Here is a 24,725-nt window from a genome sequence, read left to right on the forward strand (position 1 = left end):
GAGGGACAAGTTAATTGGGATATAAATTTGAATGGAGAAAAATTGGAGGAAGTGAGTGTTTTAGATATCTGGGAGTGGACTTAGCAGCGGATGGAGCCACGAAACCGGAAGTGAGTCACAGTGTGGGGGAGGGGGCGAAGGTTCTGGAAGCGATGAAGAATGTGTGGAAGAAGAGAAAATGATCTCGGAGAGCAAAAATGGTTATGTTTGAAGGAATAGTAGTTCCAACAACGTTTTATCTTTGCGAGATATGGGCTATAGATAGCGTTGTGCGGAGGAGGGTGGATGTGTGGGAAATGAAATGTTTGAGGACAATATGTGGTGTGAGGTTGTTTGATCGAGTAAGTAACGTAAGGGTAAAGAGATGTGTGGAAATAAAAAAGAGTATTTTGAAATGGTTTGTACATATGGAGAGAATAAGTGAGAAAAGGTTGAGGAAGAGGATATTTGTGTCAGAGGTGGAGGGAACAAGAAGAAGCGGGAGACCAAACTGGAGGTGGAAGGATGGAGTGAAAAAGATTTTGAGAGATCAGGGCCTAAACATACACGAGGCGTGCAAAGAATAGAGTGGATTTGGAAGATGTGGTATACCGGGGCCGACGTGTTGTCAATGGATTGAACCAGGGCATGCGAAGCGTCTGAGGTAAACCATGGAAAGGTCTGTGGGGCCTGGGTATGGATAGGGAACTGTGGTTTCGGTGCATTATACATGACAGCTAGAGACTGAGTGTGAACGAATGTGACCTGTTTGTTTCCTGGCACTACCTCGTTGAACTATGGAAACAGCGATTATATGAGTATATCTAATAAATAGATAAATGAATAACAATATATATATACATATATATATATATATATATATATATATATATATATATATATATATATATATATATATATATATATATATATGATCACCATCAGACAGACCAGTCATACTGATGCATGAGCATTCTCCAATATATTTCAATGGATATGAAAGTTCTGGGGTGGAAAAAAGATAAAATCCATCTGCCTCCAATTTACTTTAATTAGGGGAATAATGAACACGAGATAGGATATGGCGGCGGACGGGCCTTGATTCGTATAATTCAGAGCAATATATCGCTGGAAGGGCGGCCGGCAGTCTTCCTCGCAGCTGCAGTAATTATTCAAGGGAACTGCAGGAGGCGTGGCAGACCACGGGTGCCGCGCCCCTCACCACAGGCTGAGCTATCGAGCAAGAGGGCGTGTGGGCAGATGTGGGCGTGTGTGGGGGGGATGACAGTGTGGGGAGTGGATGCGGAGGTGCGTGGGGAGGATGTGAAGACGGTGTGGGGAAGGCGATGGCATATTTTGGGAGTATATAGAGAACATGGGAAGGGCAGATCACGGGGAACCTTATAGTCCAAGACGAAGTTGTCTGCGGTCGTGATCTTACTTGAGCTGAAAACATGACAGGAAAAAAAAAAAAGGAGGCATTTTTCCGGCCACCTTTCCTTCCGGCTCAACCGGCAACAAAAAAAAAAAAAAAGAAGAGAAAGGTGAGAGATAACACAGTGTAGTGTTGATGAATTATACTGCCACGGATGTTCTATTGGAAAGCGTGAACTTGAGGAAGGGGGATGGGGTCCCCTACTCCCAACTGTGGTGTGCTCTTCAGGAGCTGAATTCTGAAATAGAAACGCTTTTAAGTAACTTTATAATGATATTCCCTTCTTGAGGCAAGAGTATTCACTAACGATTGATAACACTAAGGGATCTGCTTGACTTTGATTTTGAAATTGTTGATAATGCTTGCATTTATAACATATGGTGTTAGTTCATTTCCAAATTGCTATTATATTCATTTCTCAATTTCTTGCTATTGTCAAGTAACTGAGTCTTTACTGTGAACAAAGCCGAACTTATCTAGTACTCGGAAGGCTTCTAAGTATCCTCAGACTCATTCCTTTTTCTAAGTCTCTATATCCTTCTTCATAAGGCTTATTACTGAGTGACGAAATTGGTTTTGCTGCTCGTCCTTGAACTTGTTTTAGTTTTTCATCATCTTTCATTACAAGTCTGATGACCAGAAATGACCACCGCGTTCCAAATGAAGTTAGACAATAGCTTTATGTAGAATGTATATAATATCCTTCGCATTGTACTATTCATATATCTAGCCATGACACCTACCATCCTGTTGGGTCTGTTGCATGCAGCTAGGCATTGGTTTTCGCATTTTGCGTCATTACTGATGATCATTCTAAGGTCTTCTTTCTTTTCTTTATGTTAGTTGAGACGGCATGGGCAACTGATACCCTAATCAAGGCCATCTCATTAACACGCTTTCTCTCTCTCTCTCTCTCTCTCTCTCTCTCTCTCTCTCTCTCTCTCTCTCTCTCTCTCTCTCTCTCTCTCTCTTTCTATGTATATGTATATTGTAAGAGAGAGTGATTAAGGGGGGAGGATCACGTGGTGGGGGTTGACCTGGTTAGCTGGATGTCTTGAACGGCTTTTTTGTTTTCGTGTTTTGTGAATTCTTTCATAATGATATGGTTACTGCTAGGATGGGCTTTAGAATTGCTGTGGGGACAAATTAAAGTTCTTAGTATTAGCAAGTAAGATAGTTTCAGTGACGTTGCGTGTGGCATAATCAGCAGAGGGGTATGGAATAACGGGATATTCAAGATCTATGGGGTATTCATTTTCATGACAATGTTTTGCGATCGTATTTTTGTGGTCATCCCTGCGTACTGAATGACGGTGCCAATAACACCTCTCCGTTACAGTTTTACCTGACTGGCCTATATAAATATCTTTACATGCCTTGCATTTGACGGCGTAGACCATCCCAATTGTTGCATGATTTGGCCTACTAGTTATAAAGGTGTTACGGATGGTGTTATTGTACTGGAGAGCAACATTACAAGTACTAATTTTCAGAACATAAATTAGCTGAGTTGGGAGAATAGGGCAACACTAAACATTTAGACATCCTTATTTTTCACATTTTTGTTACAAGAAGCAAAAAATATCTTCCTAGCTTTCCAGTAAGCTTTGTTCACAAACCAATTGGGATATCATAACTGCCTAAAGTGTTGTACGAGCCTCCTCAGACTAGAAGGGACTCCTGAGGGTGGAAGATAAGGTAGATATAGTACCTGAAGGTAATTTGGAGTCCTATCTATCATATATACGAGTGAAAGATCCCATTAGATGAGTTAAAAGTGAACGTTTATTTGGAATGCAGTTTGTCGGCTGACTCCCTGATTCAGTATTCTGAGAGGCTGATACTACCCAGACCACTTGACTTATTTACATTCAGTTTCTCTGGTTATTCAACTGCTTCATGGGATTCATTGTTCTGCAAGTTTAACTTTCATTCATTCTCGGTACCCGGATGTACGTTTTTTGTCTTGTAGTATATTTGAGGATTCGGTAGTAAATGCTGAATTGAATACTTGTTTAGAAGGAAATGTAATTTCTTATCGTCATTTGTGAAGGTGATATATTCTGTAGATAATGGACTAATAATATCTTTGAATCTATTCTTGCTTCTTACGTATCTAAGGAGTTCTTTTTTTTCTCCTATGATCTTTTTTTTTCAAAGTCATTTACACTGGACCTAATTCTATCTTACTATAATTACTTTCTAGTCTTATGTGCATTATATGGTCCTGCTGGTGGCCACCTAACTTAGACACCCTGTATGTCTTTCTTTACTCTGCTAGCCTGTCAGATCTCTCCCACTGCTCCTGTTCACGTGTCTAGGGACGCTGTTTCTCTCAAGGGGAAGTAATGTATTCTAGACGTTATTCCACATCTTGTCAACTGCATCTACGTGCAAGAGCCTCATCCACTTAACATGACTAGCGTCCTGGTGCATTTTGTTGAAATCTCGTAATGTAAAATCTGGTGTCATGACGCTCTTATCTTTGAAATTGGAAGGTAGTTTAGAGTGAAGTGGATGATATTATGATAAATGTTAGCTTTTCTTTGAAATTAGAAGGTAGTTTATGAACTCCTGTAGTGTAGCGGGTAGCGTTCCTGACCGTAATGCAGTCACGGCCCGCCTAGGGTCTAGGGCATAGGTTCAAATCCTGGTTGCGGCAGTCGGTCCACAGTCAACCCACCTGTTCATCCACCCTTAGGGTTTGCTCGAGAAAATGAGCATTTCGCTCAGGCTGGGGTATATATATATATATATATATATATATATATATATATATATATATATATATATATATATATATATATATTCATTTATTTATCATACTTTGTCGCTGTCTTCCGCGATAGCAATGAAACAAACGAAAGAATGGCCCAGCCCACCCACATACACATGTATATACATAAACGCCCACACACGCACATATGCATACCTATATAGTTCAACGTATACATACATATACATATACAGACATATACATATATACACATGCACATATACATGGTGCCTTCATCCATTCTCGCCGCCACCCTGCCATACATGAAAATAGTACCCCCCTACCCCCGCGTGCACGCGAGGTAGCTCTAGCAAAGGACAACAAAGGCCACATTCGTCCACACTCAGTCTCTAGCTGTCGTGTGTAATGCACCAAAACCACAGCTCCCTTTCCACATCCAGGCCTCACAAAACTTTCCATGGTTTACCCCAGACGCTTTACATGTCCTGGTTCGATTCATTGACAGCACGTCGACCCCGGTATACCACATCGTTCCAATTCACTCTATTCCTTGCACGCCGTTCACCCTCCTGTATGTTCAGGCCCCGATCTCAAAATTTTTTTCACTCCATCCTTCCACCTCTAATTTGGTCTCCCACTTCTCGTTCCCTCCACCTCGGACACATATATCCTCTTTGTCAATCTTTCCTCACTCATTCTCTCTATGTGACTTTTGTCAATCTTTCCTCACTCATTCCCTCTATGTGATCAAACCATTTCAATACGCCCTCTTCTGCTCTCTCAACCACATAAAGCGTTAATGGGATGGCCTTGATTAGGACCTCAGGAGCCCCTGCCCTACGCTCAGCTAACATAAAAGAGAAATAGTTTACAGTGAACTGTGTGATATCAAGATTAGCTTCTCTTTGAAATTGGATGGAAGTTTACAGTAATTTTGAAAAAGTTTTGATCATTTCGGCATTTCTTTGAAATCGGAAGGCAGTTTACAGGGAATTACCTAATGCCATCATCACTGTGACATAGCTTTCCGTGTATTTTTTCATTTCAGTCTCTGTTTGTGGACATTACTAGATTTAGATTATTGTTACCTCTTGCTGGATCTCAGATCATTCAATGAAAAACGAAATCTTCATAGAAAACAGTTAACCTCGATGGTCAGAGATCCGGGTGTATACTGGAGTTGTTAAAATTCGGAAATGATTGTTTCTTAATCATTCCCTGAAGAATAGAGATCCGGGTGTATACTGGAGTTGTTAAGATTCGGAAATGATTGTTTCTTAATTATTCCCTGAAGACTTGATTTCATTATACAGAGAAGAACCGTTTTGGAATATTGACTGAAGGGTCTGTTCATTACCCTTATAATAACTCTGGACGTCCTATACGGTGAATTGTGTATATCGACAACAATTTTTCAAACCATGGCGTCTCCAATTGCCTTTTATAGATGATCTTTACTGAAAACTGTATATATTGGAATCGATAACTCATCTGATAAGTCAGTGAATGGAGCACCAATTTAGAGCTGAATGGAGTACCCATCTAGGTGTCAGTTATTATCATATCATTGAGCTTTTTCTGATAAGAGTCTGTGTTGTGTATTGTCACCTCACTGCTTCGTGGGTTCACACATCTGGTGCTCGTGTGCAAAACGTATCTGTTTCCCTTTGGATCTCTGGGGTCAATCCTCCGTGCACAGGTTCCCTTGGACCCTACCTGACCTGATACTTGCGTTTAGACTTGACCTGTGTCTGACGACTGATGTCCTGGGTTGATATGATCAGTTCTTGCCTGGCAGATAACTGCTTAATTCTTTGACGTAAAGTCGTTCCTTGCTTTTGAGGTACGATCTCCATTCAAAGGCAGGTCATCTTCAGCACTGTAAACATCCCTCCAATCTATGTAGTCAGCCTCCTCAGACCTACAGACCCCCCCCCCCCCTTGTCTTTCAAATACCTTGCATTGTATTTAAGAACACAGATCCTACACAAGGTTTCTCAAGAAGCAACAATGCTACAACCTCCCATGGTTTTCTTTAAACTTTCTTGTAAGTGTCCTACACTTTCCTTGAGTTTCCGCTGATCTACCCTGAGCTAAATTGTTTGTTCCTGCTTGGAGAACAACCAAATCGTGTTCAGTAATATCCCCAACTAAGCCTTGCATCTTGTGTGTTAAGTCTTCCAGCCTAACACCAGGGTAACACAGCCTCCCCTTATTTTTTGCTCTCGCCAAAGATCTTATGTCTGTCTAAATGATTAATCCCAGACAGGGAAGATGCTAGGTTTTTCTTTCATTTCGTCTCCCAAGACTTTAAGTCTATTGTTATTTTCTCTTACCGGTAAATGTTCCCACGGTTTGGGCTTTCTACCTAAGTGAAAGCTATCATCTCTATTGTCGTCTCCACTTTCATTTGTCTCATTTCTAGATTACCTGTCTTCTTTGTAACATCCTTACTTTTTTCCTTGGAATCTAATGCACCTGCTATAGTTTCACCGCATGCGCCCTCAGACATGCCAAGAGAGAGTGTGGTGAGGGTGTGGAGACGGAGCGGGACGAGCCTGGTGAGGTTATTTGGGTGGTGTGGGGGAGGATGTTGGGATGGCGTGTGTACGGCGTTGCGATGACGTAGGGAGGGTGTGGAGAGGACATGAGAGAACGCAGGGATGGTGTGGGGATGGCACGGGCAAGGCGTGGAACGGATGTAAGGAGGGTGTTTGGATGTCGTGGGGGGAGGACTTGCTGAGTACGCAAGAGGGGAGGAAAAAGATGTTCAGAAGGTGAGGGCGCGACAAATTGTGTGTAGCGCAACAGAGTTGGGCAGCGCAACAGGGAGGATTATGTGTCGCACAGCAGAGTTGGGCATAGCGACAGGGAGGGATTATATGTGGCACAGCAAAGTTGGGTAGCACGACTGTGGGGGGATTATATGTAACACAGCAGGGTTGGGCAGCGCGACAAGGGGAATTATGTGTACCACAGCAGGGAGTGGATGAGAAGGCCACAAGTCTATTACATTCAGAGCCACAAACTTTGTTTTTGTCCCTGGAAAATGTATGACTCCTCTCTCTCTCTCTCTCTCTCTCTCTCTCTCTCTCTCTCTCTCTCTCTCTCTCTCTCTCTCTCTCTCTCTCTCTCTCTCTGTACTAATTTGACAATGTTTTTAGCTTTTGTGTTTTTCATGGGCATGAACCAGCTGTCAGGCACTTAGTTTCATAGCTTCCACGTTCCCCTGCGAGGGTATCTGGTACGCGGCACACACGAGGCGTGGAATGGAACATACCTGGCCGTCTTTATGTTCTTTGCCCGACTCTCTCTCTCTCTCTCTCTCTCTCTCTCTCTCTCTCTCTCTCTCTCTCTCTCTCTCTCTCTCTCTCTCTCTCTCTCATGAAAAAAGTAGATCGCTCTTTTTTTTTTACTCCTTTGTGTACCACTGTTTTTTTTTCTGTCTTTTTCTTTCATTTTAATGTTCGTGTCTCTTTATTTTTTCTTTGTCTTTCTTTTATTCTTTCTTTTCTTCCTTGTTTTGTCTCTACTTCCATTCTGCTTTCTTTCTTTTTCTATTCTTCTCCTCTCTGTCTCTCTCTCTCTCTCTCTCTTGCAAGGCAGAGGTGGTAGGGAGCCACCGTGCAGGGGAGAGTATATGAATGATGCTGCTTGCCTCGCCTGGGTAGCTGGAGGGTTAGGACAGCTGCGCAGTGAGCAAAGCACATTAGTGGTTGTTAAGCGTAGCTCCTCTGTCGTACGTAGCTGTAATTTCTTTCTACCGTAGCCACACATGGGCAACTGGCATTCAGTCCACAGACGCATAATCTCGCCATCTCACATGTACAACACTTGACGACACTTGTTGCGTATGGCATTAAGCAGCAGAGGGGTATAGAGTAACGGGATTTTCAAGATCTATTGGATGATCATTTTCATAACTGTTTAGCGATTGCAGTTTTGTGGTCATCCCTGCGTACTGCATGACGGTTCCAATAACACCTCTCCATTACAGTTTTACCTGACTGGCCTATTTATGTACACACACACACACACACACACACACATATATATATATATATATATATATATATATATATATATATATATATATATATATATATATATATATATATATCTTTACATGCCTTGCATTTGACGGCGTAAATACTCCCAATTGATGCATGATTCGACTTACTATTTGTTAAGGTCTTACTGATGGTGTTATTATACTGGAAAGCAATATCATAAGCACTAGTGCTTATATATATATATATATATATATATATATATATATATATATATATATATATATATATATATTATTATTATTATTATTATACTTTGTCGCTGTCTCCCGCGTTTGCGAGGTAGCGCAAGGAAACAGACGAAAGAAATGGCCCAACCCCCCCCCCCCATACACATGTATATACATACCTCCACACACGCAAATATACATACCTACACAGTTTTCCATGGTTTACCCCAGACGCTTCACATGCCCTGCTTCAATCCACTGACAGCACGTCAACCCCGGTATACCACATCGCTCCAATTCACTCTATTCCTTGCCCTCCTTTCACCCTCCTGCATGTTCAGGCCCCGATCACACAAAATCTTTCTCACTCCATCTTTCCACCTCCAATTTGGTCTCCCTCTTCTCCTTGTTTCCTCCACCTCCGACACATATATCCTCTTGGTCAATCTTTCCTCACTCATCCTCTCCATGTGCCCAAACCACTTCAAAACACCCTCTTCTGCTCTCTCAACCACGCTCTTTTTATTTCCACACATCTCTCTTACCCTTACGTTACTCACTCGATCAAACCACCTCACACCACACATTGTCCTCAAACATCTCATTTCCAGCACATCCATCCTCCTGCGCACAACTCTATCCATAGCCCACGCCTCGCAACCATACAACATTGTTGGAACCACTATTCCTTCAAACATACCCATTTTTGCTTTCCGAGATAATGTTCTCGACTTCCACACATTCTTCAAGGCCCCCAGGATTTTCGCCCCCTCCCCCACCCTATGATCCACTTCCGCTTCCATGGTTCCATCCGCTGCCAGATCCACTCCCAGATATCTAAAACACTTCACTTCCTCCAGTTTTTCTCCATTCAAACTCACCTCCCAATTGACTTGACCCTCAACCCTACTGTACCTAATAACCTTGCTCTTATTCACATTTACTCTTAACTTTCTTCTTCCACACACTTTTCCAAACTCAATCACCAGCTTCTGCAGTTTCTCACATGAATCAGCCACCAGCGCTGTATCATCAGCGAACAACAACTGACTCACTTCCCAAGCTCTCTCATCCCCAACAGACTTCATACTTGCCCCTCTTTCCAAAACTCTTGCATTTACCTCCCTAACAACCCCATCCATAAACAAATTAAACAACCATGGAGACATCACACACCCCTGCCGTAAACCTACATTCACTGAGAACCAATCACTTTCCTCTCTTCCTACACGTACACATGCCTTACATCCTCGATAAAAACTTCTCACTGCTTCTAACAACTTTCCTCCCACACCATATATTCTTAATACCTTCCACAGAGCATCTCTATCAACTCTATCATATGCCTTCTCCAGATCCATAAATGCTACATACAAATCCATTTGCTTTTCTAAGTATTTCTCACATACATTCTTCAAAGCAAACACCTGATCCACACATCCTCTACCACTTCTGAAACCACACTGCTCTTCCCCAATCTGATGCTCTGTACATGCCTTCACCCTCTCAATCAATACCCTCCCATATAATTTACCAGGAATACTCAACAAACTTATACCTCTGTAATTTGAGCACTCACTCTTATCCCCTTTGCCTTTGTACAATAGCACTATGCACGCATTCCGCCAATCCTCAGGCACCTCACCATGAGTCATACATACACTGAATAACCTTACCAACCAGTCAACAATACAGTCACCCCCTTTTTTAATAAATTCCACTGCAATACCATCCAAACCTGCTGCCTTGCCGGCTTTCATCTTCCGCAAAGCTTTCACTATATTTCACTATATTTTTTTTTTTTTTTGTACATAATCACTGTTTCCCGCGGCAGCGAGGTAGCGTCAGGAAACAGACGAAGAATGGACCATCCACTCACACATCCAAAAGAAGGAACAGAGAAGGGGGCCAGGTGAGGATATTCCCTCAGAGGCCTAGTCCTCTGTTCTTAACGCTACCTTGCTAATGCGGGAAATGGCGAATAGTTTGAAAGAAAAGAAAAAGAATATTTATATATCTATCTATCTATCTATATATATATATATATATATATATATATATATATATATATATATATATATATATATATACACACATATAAATGCCCACATACGCACATTTACATATATATACATACACATACGTAGACACTACATACATACACATTTACATATTCATACTTGCTTGCCTTCATTCATTCCTGTAGCTACCCCGCCCTACAGGAAAATAACATCGCTATCCCCTGCTTCAGCGGGGTAGCGTCAGGAATACAGACAACAAAAGTCACATTCGTTCACACTCAGTCCATAGCTGTCATGTGTAATGCACCGAAACCACAGCCCCCTTTCCACATCCAGGCCTCATAGACCTTTCCATGGTTTACCCAAGACGCTTCACATGCCTTGGTTTAGTCCATTGACAGCACGTCGACCCCGGTACACCACATCGTTCCAATTCACTCGATTCCTTGCATGCCTCTCACAGTCCTGTATGTTTAGGCCCCGATCGCTCAAAATCTTTTTCACTCCATCTCCTCCGCCTCCAATTTGGTCTCCCGCTTCTCCTCGTTACCTCCACCACAGACACATATATCCTCTTTGTCAATCTCTCGTCACTCATTTTCTCCATATGTCCAGACCGTTTCAGCACAGCCTCTTCTGCTCCCTCTACCATACTCTTTTTATTTCCACACATCTCATTTACCCTTACATTACTTACTCGATCAAACCACCTCACACGACATATTGTCCCCAAACATTTCATTTCCAACACATCCGCCCTCCGTACAACCCTATCTATAGCCCATTCCTTGCAGCCTTATAACATTGTTGGCACTATTATCCCTTCAAACATACCCATTTTTGCTCTCCGAGATAATGTTCTCTCCTTCCATATTCTTCATCGCTCTCAGAACCTTCGCCTCCTCCCTCACACTGTGACTCGCTTCCATGGTTCCGTCCGCTGCTAAGTCCACTCCTAGACATCTGAAACACTTCACTTCTTCCAATTTTTCTCCATTTGAACTTACCTTCCAATTAACTTGTTCCTCAAACCTACTGAACGTAATAAGCTTGCTCTTATTCACATTTACTTTCAACTTTATCCTTTAACACACTGCAATGGGCGCGCGCTTTCATAGAACAGGAGGAGCCAGATACACTAAACACTAAGCCATAGGCTCCATAACCAGGTTGCTCGTGTACCCAGCTCCTGCACTTGCCGCATCAGCAAACATATGAGAAGAAATGTTAAGGTATTCTACGCTATACATTTATTACTAAGATTACAAGGCTTGATTTTCTTTCTCTCGTTACCCTTTCCCGTAAGGTCTAAACCAATGATTTAAGTTGTGGCTTCTGCTGGGACAGACAGAGTTTGATCTTTAATTGAATTTTCCACAAGACAAACAGGTCCCGAAGAGGCCTTTGATGAGGCCAACCTGTTACGTAGCGGCTGTTCCCGCTCAGAGGAATTAGTTTTGTTGGTGTTCATCTGTGTAAACATAATGGAAATGTAAGTGACGCGTCAAAGGAAAAGCTGTTTTGTTGGTGCGTCGATGTTTCCCTCGGGGATGGCAAAGCTGTGGAGAACTTCCGTTCTTCGTGGTTCCCTTGCTTCTGGGGGATCCTTAGATAGACCATCCGTGGACGGAGGGGTGATAGGGCAAGAGGAAGAGGTGGGGAATATAGACGGAGGAGGAGAGAGGGGAGAACTCTTGGCAAAGAGGGAGGAGGGATTTGAAAAACGGCATCAGCCTTGTTGTACACAAGTGTCAGATCCACCACATCTCTACGATGTTGTACATCTTGCTAACATGGTAGGTCCAGCTGGTTCATTCCTAGGACGGAGACGAGTCGCTGTGCTCCATCACTTTACGTTGTCAGCACAGAAAAATGCTGTGTTGATCACAGAGAGACTTGCGTTTCTTATCATTGTCTTAAACAAGGAATATCGTACCCAAATCAGCCAGTTTCCTTTCTTGCTATTCTCGCATGGATCTCTACTTATTGCCTTAGAAAATAACAAACAAAAGACTCAAAGAGACGCATAGCCAACTTGGAAGAGTACAGTAATTTAAGTAAGTCTTCATAGACAACCTAAAAATCTTTTACGTCAAAATAAACGTGAGTTTGGAGCGTACATTGCTGACAGTAACAAAAGGAACTCTAAAAATCTCATAGTTACGTTATAACCAAGAAGGTTCTTGTGCAGTCTGTCCATTGATCACGGAAAATGGTGACTTGGTTCAAGAAATATAGCCATGGCAAAGATCCAACATGATCCTTTTTGTCATGTGAATAAGTCATTGAGAAACACAGCTCATGGTCCATATTTGGTCCCAGTGCCAGCAGAGGAGAAGAATTTGCTATATAACGACGTATCTGCAGAACCTTCACTTCACCGTGAAGAGACATATGCACAATCACCAATGAAAAGAGAAAATAAAAACGGTGGGTACTTTCGTTTATCACTTCCACAGACAGAGTGTGGGAGATACAGGTGTTGAGGTCCATGAAAACACAGAGGTGACAGTGAGGTGGGGCTTCATTAACCCCCGCGGAGTGCGGGTGCGCACTAATTATGTGACTGCCAGCGTTAAAGAGAATGAAAGTAAATAGAACGTCAGGTCCTTAAATGTTTTATCTGAGATAAATGAAAGACACTAAAAACGAGATGGTGAATTTCTTTCCTGTTCTTTTCAGTGAATCACGCGATACGGGGAAAAGTTACAAAGAATTGGAGGCTTGCAGATGCATCAACAATACTCATAGGATTCTACGAGTCCCTCCCCTGAGTATCTTACCCATTCAGCCTAACATGAGTGGTTAATCGGTTGTAAATCGTTCAGAGGATCATCACTTATTCCGTGATTCGCAGCGTGGTCATCGACGAAACAATTCACGTCTGACAAATTTGCTTGAATTTCATAAAGCAGTTGATAAAATCCCGCAAATAAGATTTCTTTCTAAAGTTAACTCATATGGTATAGATCGTATTGTGCTTCGATGCTTAGACAATTGGTTGATTGGACTAAAAAGATAGTAATTGACTGTTAAGCCTCAGAATGGTTAGGCGTAAGAGATGGCGTGCCGCAGGTGAGAGTCTTGGGACCAGTTCTCATTCTGATAAACACTGATGATATTGATAGTGGGCGTCGTTATAAGAAACCAAAATTCGCAGACGGTACGAAGCTATGGAGTAAAGCTTCAACAGAGATTGAACGTCTACAACTACAGGCTGACAGAGAAATTGCTAGACTGGGCTCACAGGTGACAAATGAATTTTTGACATCGCTCATAGCAAAGTTTTGCATATTGGCAGCAAATACGAAAAGCAGGCTATAATATGAATCATTTTGACGAAGAAAAAAAAAGTTAAGTGATTAAAGAGACTTTTGCGTAATAATCTCTAAGAATCTCAGTCCAAATAAGCATTTCTCAGCCACACCAGAAAAGGAAAAAAAATCTCAAGGCATCATTGGCAAGGCATTCGAGTCTAAAAAAAAATCTAATCCTTACAATATGCTTAACTTGAGTTCCGTTTTTGTCGTCCTACGTGGCACAAAGAAATAGGCAAAATAGGGAGATTATAACGACAGGCTACCAATATAATTCTCACAGCGATAAATGAATTCATTGATAGCCAATTAGCTTAGGAAAGAGAAGGTTGAGAGGTGATGTTACTTAGGTACTCAAAATTAGCAAGGGCTTTAACAGGCTCTATATAGCTATTTCGATTTGTTTAGACGTCACTAATGATATTGAATACAAATTTGTGGGCAAATGCTTTACTTCGCATGAGGCAAATTACGTTTTCTTCAAAGGAATTGTTGATACTTGGAATAAGGTTCTGATAAAAGCTGTTGAAAGGAACACTATAGATACAGTTAAGAAGAGAGTTGAATAACAGTACACTTCAAGTCAACGAGCAATATCAGAAGCGCCTTTATTTTCGCTGCAGAAATGGATTTTTTTTCCTGTTTTCTGTTTACTTTTCTACTCTTACAACACTAAATTCTATGTCTTTGATCTCTTCCACTATGTCAAACATGTCAAACAGCCTGGAAAAGATCCAGTAAAACGCAAAAAAAAAAAAAAAGAATATGAAAACTCTCGCAGACACAAGAAAAGTAAAACGCAAACAAAATATAAAAACGCCCGCTAACACAGCACATAGCAAATCAAAATAAAACACTAGACAAATTAACAATGTTCACGAAGGACTCTTATGTATTCCTCTGTCCTGCAAAGCAAACACGATATCTTGTTCCGATAACGTCCACATGATCGATGATCTCTATCATCTATCCATTCATTTGTGGCCCAGACTCAAATACCATGTGGTGGTGTCACTATCATATGCATCTTTTCAGACACCGTGACCTTCCTCATGCCTTGCTAGAATGTATTGCCCATAAGGCGCTGATCTGGGTCGAAAAAAAGTATCATTTGTTATGGTCTTCAGGAACCAGAATCCTTTTAAGAAGGCGTTTCATAAGTGGTCGTCAAATAAAACTATTAGGTTTGCTGTCATCTGCTGGGTGGTTTTTTTGCTTCCATGACTTTCAGCACAATCGGGACAGCACGTCTGGGAAGGTAGACACCAAAGAGGCAAAGAATATTTGCTGTTGATGCCAAGAGCATGAGGTTCTGTAAGGAGTCCAGCTACGTCCATTGCGATAACTCTTGTAATTCTAAAGTCTTTTAGCGCCTGATGTCCGGCAGTGCAGAGGCTGAGGAGGAGATCAGTAGGCGAGCGAGCCTTCCCTGAATCCAAATTGTCTGCTTATCAGTTGATGACGAAGATCAAAGAATTTCCCCTGTTTGTTTTGGGATTAAAGATTTGAGGATATTACAAATTATGGAAAGAAATTATATGGGTTTGTTGTTCATTACGTCTACACAATCCCTGGTTATGGATTAGGGCCATGTAGGCCCCTTTAGAGAATCCTAGCTATTTTGTAAGAGGAGGATACAGTTGAATGAAGTAGGAGTTTGTAACAGTCGCTGTTCGTACGACTGTAGCAATCGTGAGCCAAAGTTGCCCGGCTTGCGTGATCGTCATGGTGTCTGCTGTCCTTGGAAGACAACACACACGATCCTGCCTGACTGACTCCACTGTCATTACGGACACAGCGACACAGTAACTGCCGTTATTTTCAGCTGTTGTTCCTGTGCGACGACAGAAGGTTTACATTTTCTTGAATTGCTCAACACCTCAGTTCCATCAGGTCTGCTAAGTAGGAGGGAACTGGTTCATCTGTTGACCAGTCTTGTCGATCCTTATCTAAGGCCCGCCATAACTTGGGGACATTACCGCCTGAACTCCATATCCTCTGGAGTTCTGCCTTACACTGTGGGATTACCAAGCGTTGTCCATTATCCCCGCGGGCACCTGGACATCTGTGTAGGTACTCACTGAGTGTAGCTCATTGTCTTTCGTTCCGTGACCTTTCATCATGGTATCGGCAACGGTAGTCAAATTAGAGCTGGTCAGACGGATAAGCCATATACCGCCGCCAAGAATTGAAGAGCTCTGGTATGATCAGTGGAGGTAGATGCAGGTTTGCTAACATGATCTCGAATGCCTCCCCCCCAAATGGCAACATCTGGCTTAAACCGTCGCCATACGATGCGGGCAGTGATTTCTTTCCTGTCCTCGCTGAAGAAGAATAGATAGATAGATAGATGTATTGGTAGATAGATAGATAAGTATCTTATTGACCTCAATAAGGTAACGATGCATTACAGGGGTTGGCAAGTGACTGCTGAACCAGGCAAGTCAATCCCAACGAGTTCGAAAGAAAAAAAAGGATGGGAAGGGAAATTCATTTAGTTCCTCAAATGAACCGTTGTGGAAAATTCATCGAATTAGAAAAAAAAGAGATCGATAATACTGGATATAAACATTTTTGGTCCTTACATTTTTCATTACAGTGGGTAGTGTGTCAGGACCTTGTCATTGAAGTCTGTTATTTTGCTCAGATAACCTCAGCACCTATGGAAAAAAGAAAGAAAATGATTTCCAAATAGTCTAAGACGACGGCGTCAATAGGCTGGACACACTGCTAAGCCTTTGGCGCACGCTATTCTGTCACGCCTCATCTACAAGGCTTAACGTGAAGTCCTACAAAGATTCTTACAATTCCATGGTCGGGATCGTCTCGAAATGATTCCACACCAACAACTCAGGCCAGGATGATTAAGGCTCTCGAAGCTGCGTATTAGCTCACCTACACTTGTAAAGGAAACCCTTAAATTAGCCGACATCTCTCCGAGAGAGCCATCCTCCCGTCATAACGAAGGACGTCTGATTTCACAGCTTATGGCACGTCTGGGGAAGAAGGTCCCTTGCGTAGCGTAGGGGCAATTAGTATCACTGATTTGGGTGCTGTGGCCCCCCTTACATCACGAGCAAGATAATCCTCCTGAATTATGAGGTGATGGATGTGTGGTTAGGTAACCGCGATGTGTGTTCAGGTCCATGTGATCCTTAAATGACCTAAGAGATTAAGCCTCTAACGAACTGGTCCTGCATGACTAGATCTCTGGCTGGGGCACTCATAAATTTCAGGACGATCCTACTTTCCTTCCTTTCTCTCTCTCTCTCTCTCTCTCTCTCTCTCTCTCTCTCTCTCTCTCTCTCTCTCTCTCTCTCTCTCTCTCTCTCTCTCTCTCTCTCTCTTCCTTCTATTTTTCGATTTTCTCTTGTGTTGATACAAAGACAAACACATATCGGGGTGAATAAAAGTTTGGCCGCACAATTAAAGAGAAGTTTACAGAAGGGAAGGACACAGAAACACACAACACTAAATGGAATTAGAACTAAGGACACCACACTCGTGGCCCAGGTCCTGTATGTGTAAACTTCCTGATAAAAACAAATGAATCACTACCAATATACACGAGGATGAAAGCCTCAGGATGTATACAGCTTTGATTAAAAATGCACTGAACTGGCTAAGATCTTGCCCACTGGCTCCTCTCTCGTGCACCTTGCTGGGCTTGAGTCATCCTTGGTCGTCATCTGCATCGCCTCACAGTCCATTCCCGTGTACCTTGGCAGTTAAGAGTTCGACTGGTCACCCTCTACCACTCCCTAACATACCTTCCCATGCACCCTGGGGAGGCAAAGCTCTCACTACTCCATGCCACTCCTCAAATACCCTTCCCATGCAACAGGCGCGGCAATAATGTTCTTTCTTCCCCTCCACTCCTTAAATACTCTTCTCAATGCATCGTGGCGATGCAAATCATCCTCCCAGCTTGCCTCGCCACCCCTCAAATACCCTTCCCATGTACCCTGCTGTTGCATTCTTGGTCACCACCCTCTGCCACCTGTCACATGATCTTCTCATATAACCTGGTGGTATAAGGTCCACTCCGCTACCCCTCACATATCCCCTTGCTCCACATCCCTACCTCTCTCCTCATTTCCCCCGTCCTACTTCTCCTCTCGCCAGTCCATTTCCCCTTCTATCTTCCCCCACTCAATTCCCCTTTTTTACTCGGGGCATCTCCGCATGTCCTCGCCTCACCGCCCCTCTCCTGCCAGTTGCCATCCTGACGCTTGCGCGAGCGCCTAATGCCCGTGAAATGAACATGAATCTTTCCCTTTAATCGTAGAACTCGCAAATGGATCATAATTATGCAATCGTGGCTTCCCGGATGTGCAATGGTCCCATGAATAATTTTACACGCGAATGAAGAAGCCGAGATTTTTCTTTTTTTTTCCCCGCGGAAGCAATAGTAGCCACCGTTTTGCCATGAGTTAAAACCGAGGTCGTTTATGACCAGTACAAGTAAGGGTCGTGGGTTGTGATCCATGTGGGTTCTGTTCTCGCTGGCGGGCTCATGCGGGAGTAGAGTCAGCCTGGCACAGGAGCCGGTTAAGTTCACGTCTTATGCAGTAACGCAGATACACATCTGTGATACATGCCTTCACTTTATCTACGTCTTCAGCTCTGTCGCCCATTTCCCGTAGGGTTTCAGATAAACATACGCCCCAGAGACCAGACATCTACGCCCTCAACCTCAAGTCCCACCCATAAAGCTAGATAACCTATACATACTGATCGCACAAGCTGGAACCTCCAACGAACCCACTGACCCACAACCACCAACTCTTTCGTCCACAACAAACACGGCCACAACACATACGTGTAAACTTTACAACCAACAACTTACAGTCACAACACAGACAGACTTACAGGTCCTACACGCAGAGCCTACACGGCACTTTAGGAGCGAGGGGCAAAATGGAACTCAAAGTAGATTCCGTAAGACAGCTCCTGTGACGAAGATCCTACCTCACTTTACCATACCCTCAGCCGACACGGTAGAATGAAGGCAAGTTTATACATTATCATGTCGTGTTGTCCTTCACAACGACGCGAGCTGAGAGGTCGCAAAAGTAATGATATTCGGGGAAGATTTATAGATGGTACGTTTTTTATCACAGTGTAAACCCGTAATCACATGTGCCTCCACTGCAGCAGAATATCTACAAAGCTCGAAAGCCATGTACGTTTCCATGTTATCGAATCTCATGGTGGCTACGGCGTGAGGGCCAAGGCACAGAAAAGAAGAGATGGAAAAAATCCTCAGCGTTGGCACAGGTGTGGCTGGCTGCACAGAAATCTGAAATTTATTCAGATGTACTTTAATGGAAGAACTGCAGTCTGGCTGCGAGGTAGCATACAATTAAGAAGAAAAGTATGTTTGACGTTAGGTCTCAGGTGCTGGTCCAAATTTTGTTCTGCATGAGTCCGTTTTACGGATGCCTTTAAGAAACCTTAAATGTCTGGAATCTACAGTTGAGGTGAGGATGAAAAATTCTATCCAGGACTTAAGTCAAGAGGGGTGAGTTATGACTTAATCAGAGAGGTTTTTATGGGAGATCAGGTGAAATGCATGGAGAAATTTGTGTATTATTAAGAATATTCATCTGTACACCCGCCTTCGTGGTTTAGCGTTTGGTTTTGCTGACCATGAGTTAGCGCAAGCCAGCCAGGGATCGTACCTGCATGGGTTTGAATCCTGAACGTGGCAGTCGGCCTAAACCTAACCCAGGTGTTCATCAAAACCTTGAGGCCTGATTGATCATTGGGTATCTAGCTTAAGTTGATGTGTGTGTGTGTGTGTGTGTGTGTGTGTGCGTGTGTATACATAGGAGTAAAGACATGATTCATTCATGCAAAGGCAGCACTGGAGTAAAACTATCTTTCCATAATACACAGATAGTAATCACACACACACACACACACACACACACACACACACAACCGCAGCAGCAGCAGAAGACAGGAGTACCTTCCCCAGGACAAGATTTGGATGGGCCTCAGCTTCCCCAAGCCTTTTTTCTCTCAAGCGAGGGGAGGAAGGAGACCATGTGGGTTCCCTGAATGAAATATCTCCTTAACACAGCACTTCACCGTGGCAGATTGAGGAGTCAAATAGCGGAGGGGGTGAGAAATTTTACTCGACGCCGATCAAGCGTGAAAGCGATATCTGGCATCTGTTTCAGTTGCTAGCTCAACGGTCGGATGACGTCACAGGAATCACCTGTCGTTTTCTCATCGTCTCGTCGTCTGTTTTGTAGACATTTTGTTTTGATCATTACGGCAAAGACGTAAGTGACGACGGGGTATATCCTTGTAGAGGAGGGTACACCTGCTCTGTCTGCAGAAAAGAATGAATTACACACAGTCATCTGAAGTCTTACTGATTTCTGGGAAATTCCAGAAGGTAAAGGGTCACTAGTTACATTAATAGCCATGATGTATATCGATGTAACTTTGTGTGGCCATATATCAAAGATTTTCATGATCTTTTGTCAGTGATATGAATCAGATATTGACTACAGTGTAAGGCGACTGAAAAAAAAAAGACAAATTGTGAAATGTTTCGAAATTTTTCTTCATTTTTCGTTACACAGAAATTTTATTACTCTATTTCAAGAATTCCATAGAAACTCATAGTTTCCAATTTTCGCTTTACTCTAGGGTCGTCCTCCCTTGCCAGCATCGCCAGACCAGTAGCCTAAGCTAACCTAATTTTGCTGCCTCCCTTTACCTAACCTAAAATTGAACATATATGTTTTTGATGCTTGATGGATGTAATCCGCGTTTGCGAGACAGTGCCAGGTACAGATAAAGAAGGGCCACATCCGCTCACATCCACTCCCTGGTTACGTATGATGCACCGAAACCACAGCTCCTTATCCACAATCACAGACCTTCCCTGGTTTAGTTCAGATGTTTTACATGCATTGGTTCAAGCCATTGGCAGCACGTCGACGCCAGTATACCTCATCGTTCCAATTCACTCTATCCCATGTACACATTTCACGCTCCTGCATGTTCAGTACCCGATAACTCAAAGTCTTTCCCTCGTATGATGCATTTAAAGTCCACTGAAATTCAACAGAGCAAATCTGAGTCCAAAGTCTGCTCTTAGAGGGTATATAAGCCTCTTTTAATTTCAGTTTGCATTTTTCGAAATGGATTTTACATGTGTGTTATATTTGCTAGCTACTTTGCATGTCTTCTTATATTGATAATGTTATGTTTTTGTTCAATTTGTCATAAATGTGTTTGAGATTACGATACCTTTTTGTTTGTTATTTTGCTAAATGCATTTGCACGTATTTTCTGCTATATTTGCTTGTTACTTTCGCTTGTTTTACTATTTGTCACTTTGTTTGTTACGAATGTGCATCACGTGCTCATCATTTTTTGTTTGCTAGTGATTTTGATAGAAGATATTTGCTTGTGGTCTCTCCTGGGTCTGCTTGCTTTCATTATTTACTGCTTTTATTTTCTTGTTCAAAATGTATATGCAGGTGTTCTTTGAGACTGTACGCTGCATTGCCTAATTTGATTATAATTGCTTTGTTGTAGATGAGTTATATATTTCATATGTGGTTAATGTCATTATACTTTACGAAAAAAAAATAGTTGATAGAATTAATATTCTATTGTTATTTATGATGTGATCTTGATAAATCCTTTACTTCATGAAATATTTCATTCACAGTCAAGTTAGCTGAAGAGTAAGAATGAAAGAGGACTTATGTCATTGATTAACTCTTCACAATAACTTGTGGGTATGAAGCACTAAGATCACATGAAACATATTCACATAAAACTAATACACTGGATATTCAAAGATATATATCTGCAGAGGTTGGAAATTTTCTACATTTTTCTACAAAGACTAATGAGAATTTCAAAAAAGAATATCGTATTCAAACTCTAAGATTTGTTACTCTCACGTTATGTGTTACTCGATTTAGTTTAGTTTACCCTATTCGTTCTCCACACATTTTCCTTGACAAGTTACAAGCTCACCCATTAGATGGCAGTAGTGTCAGCTTTTGACAACTCTTCCAAAATACTGGTATTGTTGGGGAGTTCTGCTTCTTAAATACATTTTCTTGTTCGAGTCAAAACATCTGTTCCTTGTTTCCAGTATAATCAGAACACTGGTGCCGTATGGATGTAGCCAGTGTCTCTGTCTTTATATGTTTATATATATAAATTTTTTTTCACCCGGTTTTATAAAAGTGCTTCCTCAGTGTTCGGTTTTGAAAACTGTTAATATCCCAGTGAATAGAAAGAACAATGACTTATGACTCCCAAAGCTCAACATAGACGGTAAAGACATCTAAAAAGTGAAACGATTCAGTTATTCGCGTCCAGAGATCACAGGCGTTCGTCACAGAAGGCAACAAATGGACACCAAAAACCACAATACTCCCTGTTTAGATCAATAAGGTTTCCCGAAGATGTCACACGACCTGGGTAGGGGTAAGTAATCTTTCGTTGAATTGATAGACACATTTGCAGGTAATGTAAGCAGGTTAAGCAAAGAAAACTTGTACGTAATACGTTACACATTTGTTTAAGAATTGGGGTTGGCTGGAATGAACTGTGTAGTGAGACTGTGAATGTGTGTAGTATACGCAAATGCATAAAAGGTTTTGTGAACTTAGCGAATGGTCGAGAAATGAGACCCCTCGCGTGTAGAACTCTTTCCCTCGTACAGTAATTGATTGCACACATTCACATATACAGACAAGCATACATATACAGATACATACATATCCACATGCATACACACACACACACACACACACACACACACACGGGCCTCCGTGGTGCGGTAGTTAGCGTTAGTGTAAATTAGCAAGGGCCATCCCAGAGTCAGACCCGCATGGGTTCGAATCATCTGCATGGCAGTCGGTCTACACCTAACCAAGGTGTTCATCTTCCCTTTGGTGCTTGTCTAAAAATGTTTACCTGGCTTGGCTGGTGTGTTTGTGTGTGTGTGTGCATACATGGGAATGAAGATATGGTCCATATATAAAAATGTTACGGACGGGCTACACGAATGCAAACTTTCTTATCCTAACACACGAATATTAATCTTGCACACACACGCACAAACATATATATATATATATATATATATATATATATATATATATATATATATATATATATATATATACGTATATTTGATAATCAATTATTACTAACAAATGTACATGCATTCAAACATACATGTACACATACACAATTACATACAAACATACATACACACATACATACATGCGCAAACGAGCGAACACTCATATAGAATCTTATGTAAACACATATGTAGACAATCACGCACGCATTCCACCTTTATATCATACGTAGAAACAACTAAAGACCAGAAGCGGCGTAGATTACTGTAGACACCTGCACATACGTTATCTCGCCCAACCCACCCCGTCAAAGTCTCGGTGTATACTGTCAGCCATACGAGCGTGGCCTCGAGCAACAGAGTATATCACAACCCTCGCTAAAGATAGCAGGTCGGGCTGGGCAGATACTCCCACGTCTTTTTGAAGACCTGTGGCTCCGCCTTGTAATATAGACGCTATCATTACAGTGTTGCGGGGGACATGTTATGTGGTGCGTGTTATGTACACAGCGGTGAGGCTTTCTTTGATCAAACTGCCGACTCCACATGGTATATGTAACCCAACTGGCCTACTATATCAACCCCTCACCACCCATTTCAAACGTTCATATTTCTCGTCGTCTCTGTACCTACAACCTTCGGTTGTGGTACCTGATTGTACACGATGCATATTAGTATGTAGAAAAAAAAAAACTAAATGTATATATATAAACCGGGATGATTATGCTTATTAATGATACCGACATAAATACCAGCAGTGATGATGGTGTTTGGTCCTTTACCCCACAAAATTTACGTGGATGATTAGGGTGTCTTGTGCTTCTTTCGGACCAGCGGGGCGGCCGGAGCCTGGCTCCTTCACCGCCTGCGTCAGACGGCTCGTGTTTCGTGAATGAATGTTGAAAAAGCGACGCGTGTCTGACAATACTTTGTGGAGTATATATATATATATATATATATATATATATATATACATATATATATATATATATATATATATATATATAGAGAGAGAGAGAGAGAGAGAGAGAGAGAGAGAGAGAGAGAAAGAGAGAGAGATAGATAGATAGATAGATAGATAGATAGATAGATATGGTGTAGCGGTTGGTGTTTCTGAATGTGACGCATTCGCGGGCCACCCTGGGTCGAGCGCGTAGGTTCGAATCTTAGTTGCGGCAGTCGGTCCACAGGTCAACCCAGCTGTGGGACAGTTATCTAGGAATTTTGCTATACTCTTCAGGTAATGGTTAATATCAGAAAATGATAGACACGAGTTTAGTAAAAGCATGTTGGACGAGCAGAAGAGCTTATCTTGAATAAATGATCCGTATGATACAAGTCTGAGGAACGCCAGTGATGTGATTAAGTGTGGAAGAAAGTTTCTAAATCATCTTAGATTTTCTTCTCGAGTATGACACGAACAGAACCTATCAGCGAGACACAAGTCGTGGTAAATGGGCATTGCTCGACCCCTCCCGTTTAGATAGGGGTCTAGTTGATATTCTGTCGGGGTGAAATACTGTTTTGTGATGTCAGGTGGTAAATGTAATCATACAGACACACATACAGATATGAATAAGCGAGGATACGCTCATACACGCACGCGCAGGTACGGACACACGAAGCGACACACATTCACACCGCCGAAGGCGTTCGGTCATGATTGCGCGTCCAGAGGTGTCGCTTCGTCTTACCGGTACACAAATCATTACAGCTGCTGCACTCATACTGGTAGACAGTTGAGGAATACCGCGCCATGACAGCCTTGCTCTTGAAAAATGACTTGAATGTGTTACTTGCTTGAACTCGAGGATAAAATTAACGTCATATAATAGTCACTTTCTCACGAAGTGTAATAACCGC

This window comes from Panulirus ornatus, chromosome 69 (assembly GCF_036320965.1).
Source record: "Panulirus ornatus isolate Po-2019 chromosome 69, ASM3632096v1, whole genome shotgun sequence".
NCBI lineage: Eukaryota > Metazoa > Arthropoda > Malacostraca > Decapoda > Palinuridae > Panulirus > Panulirus ornatus.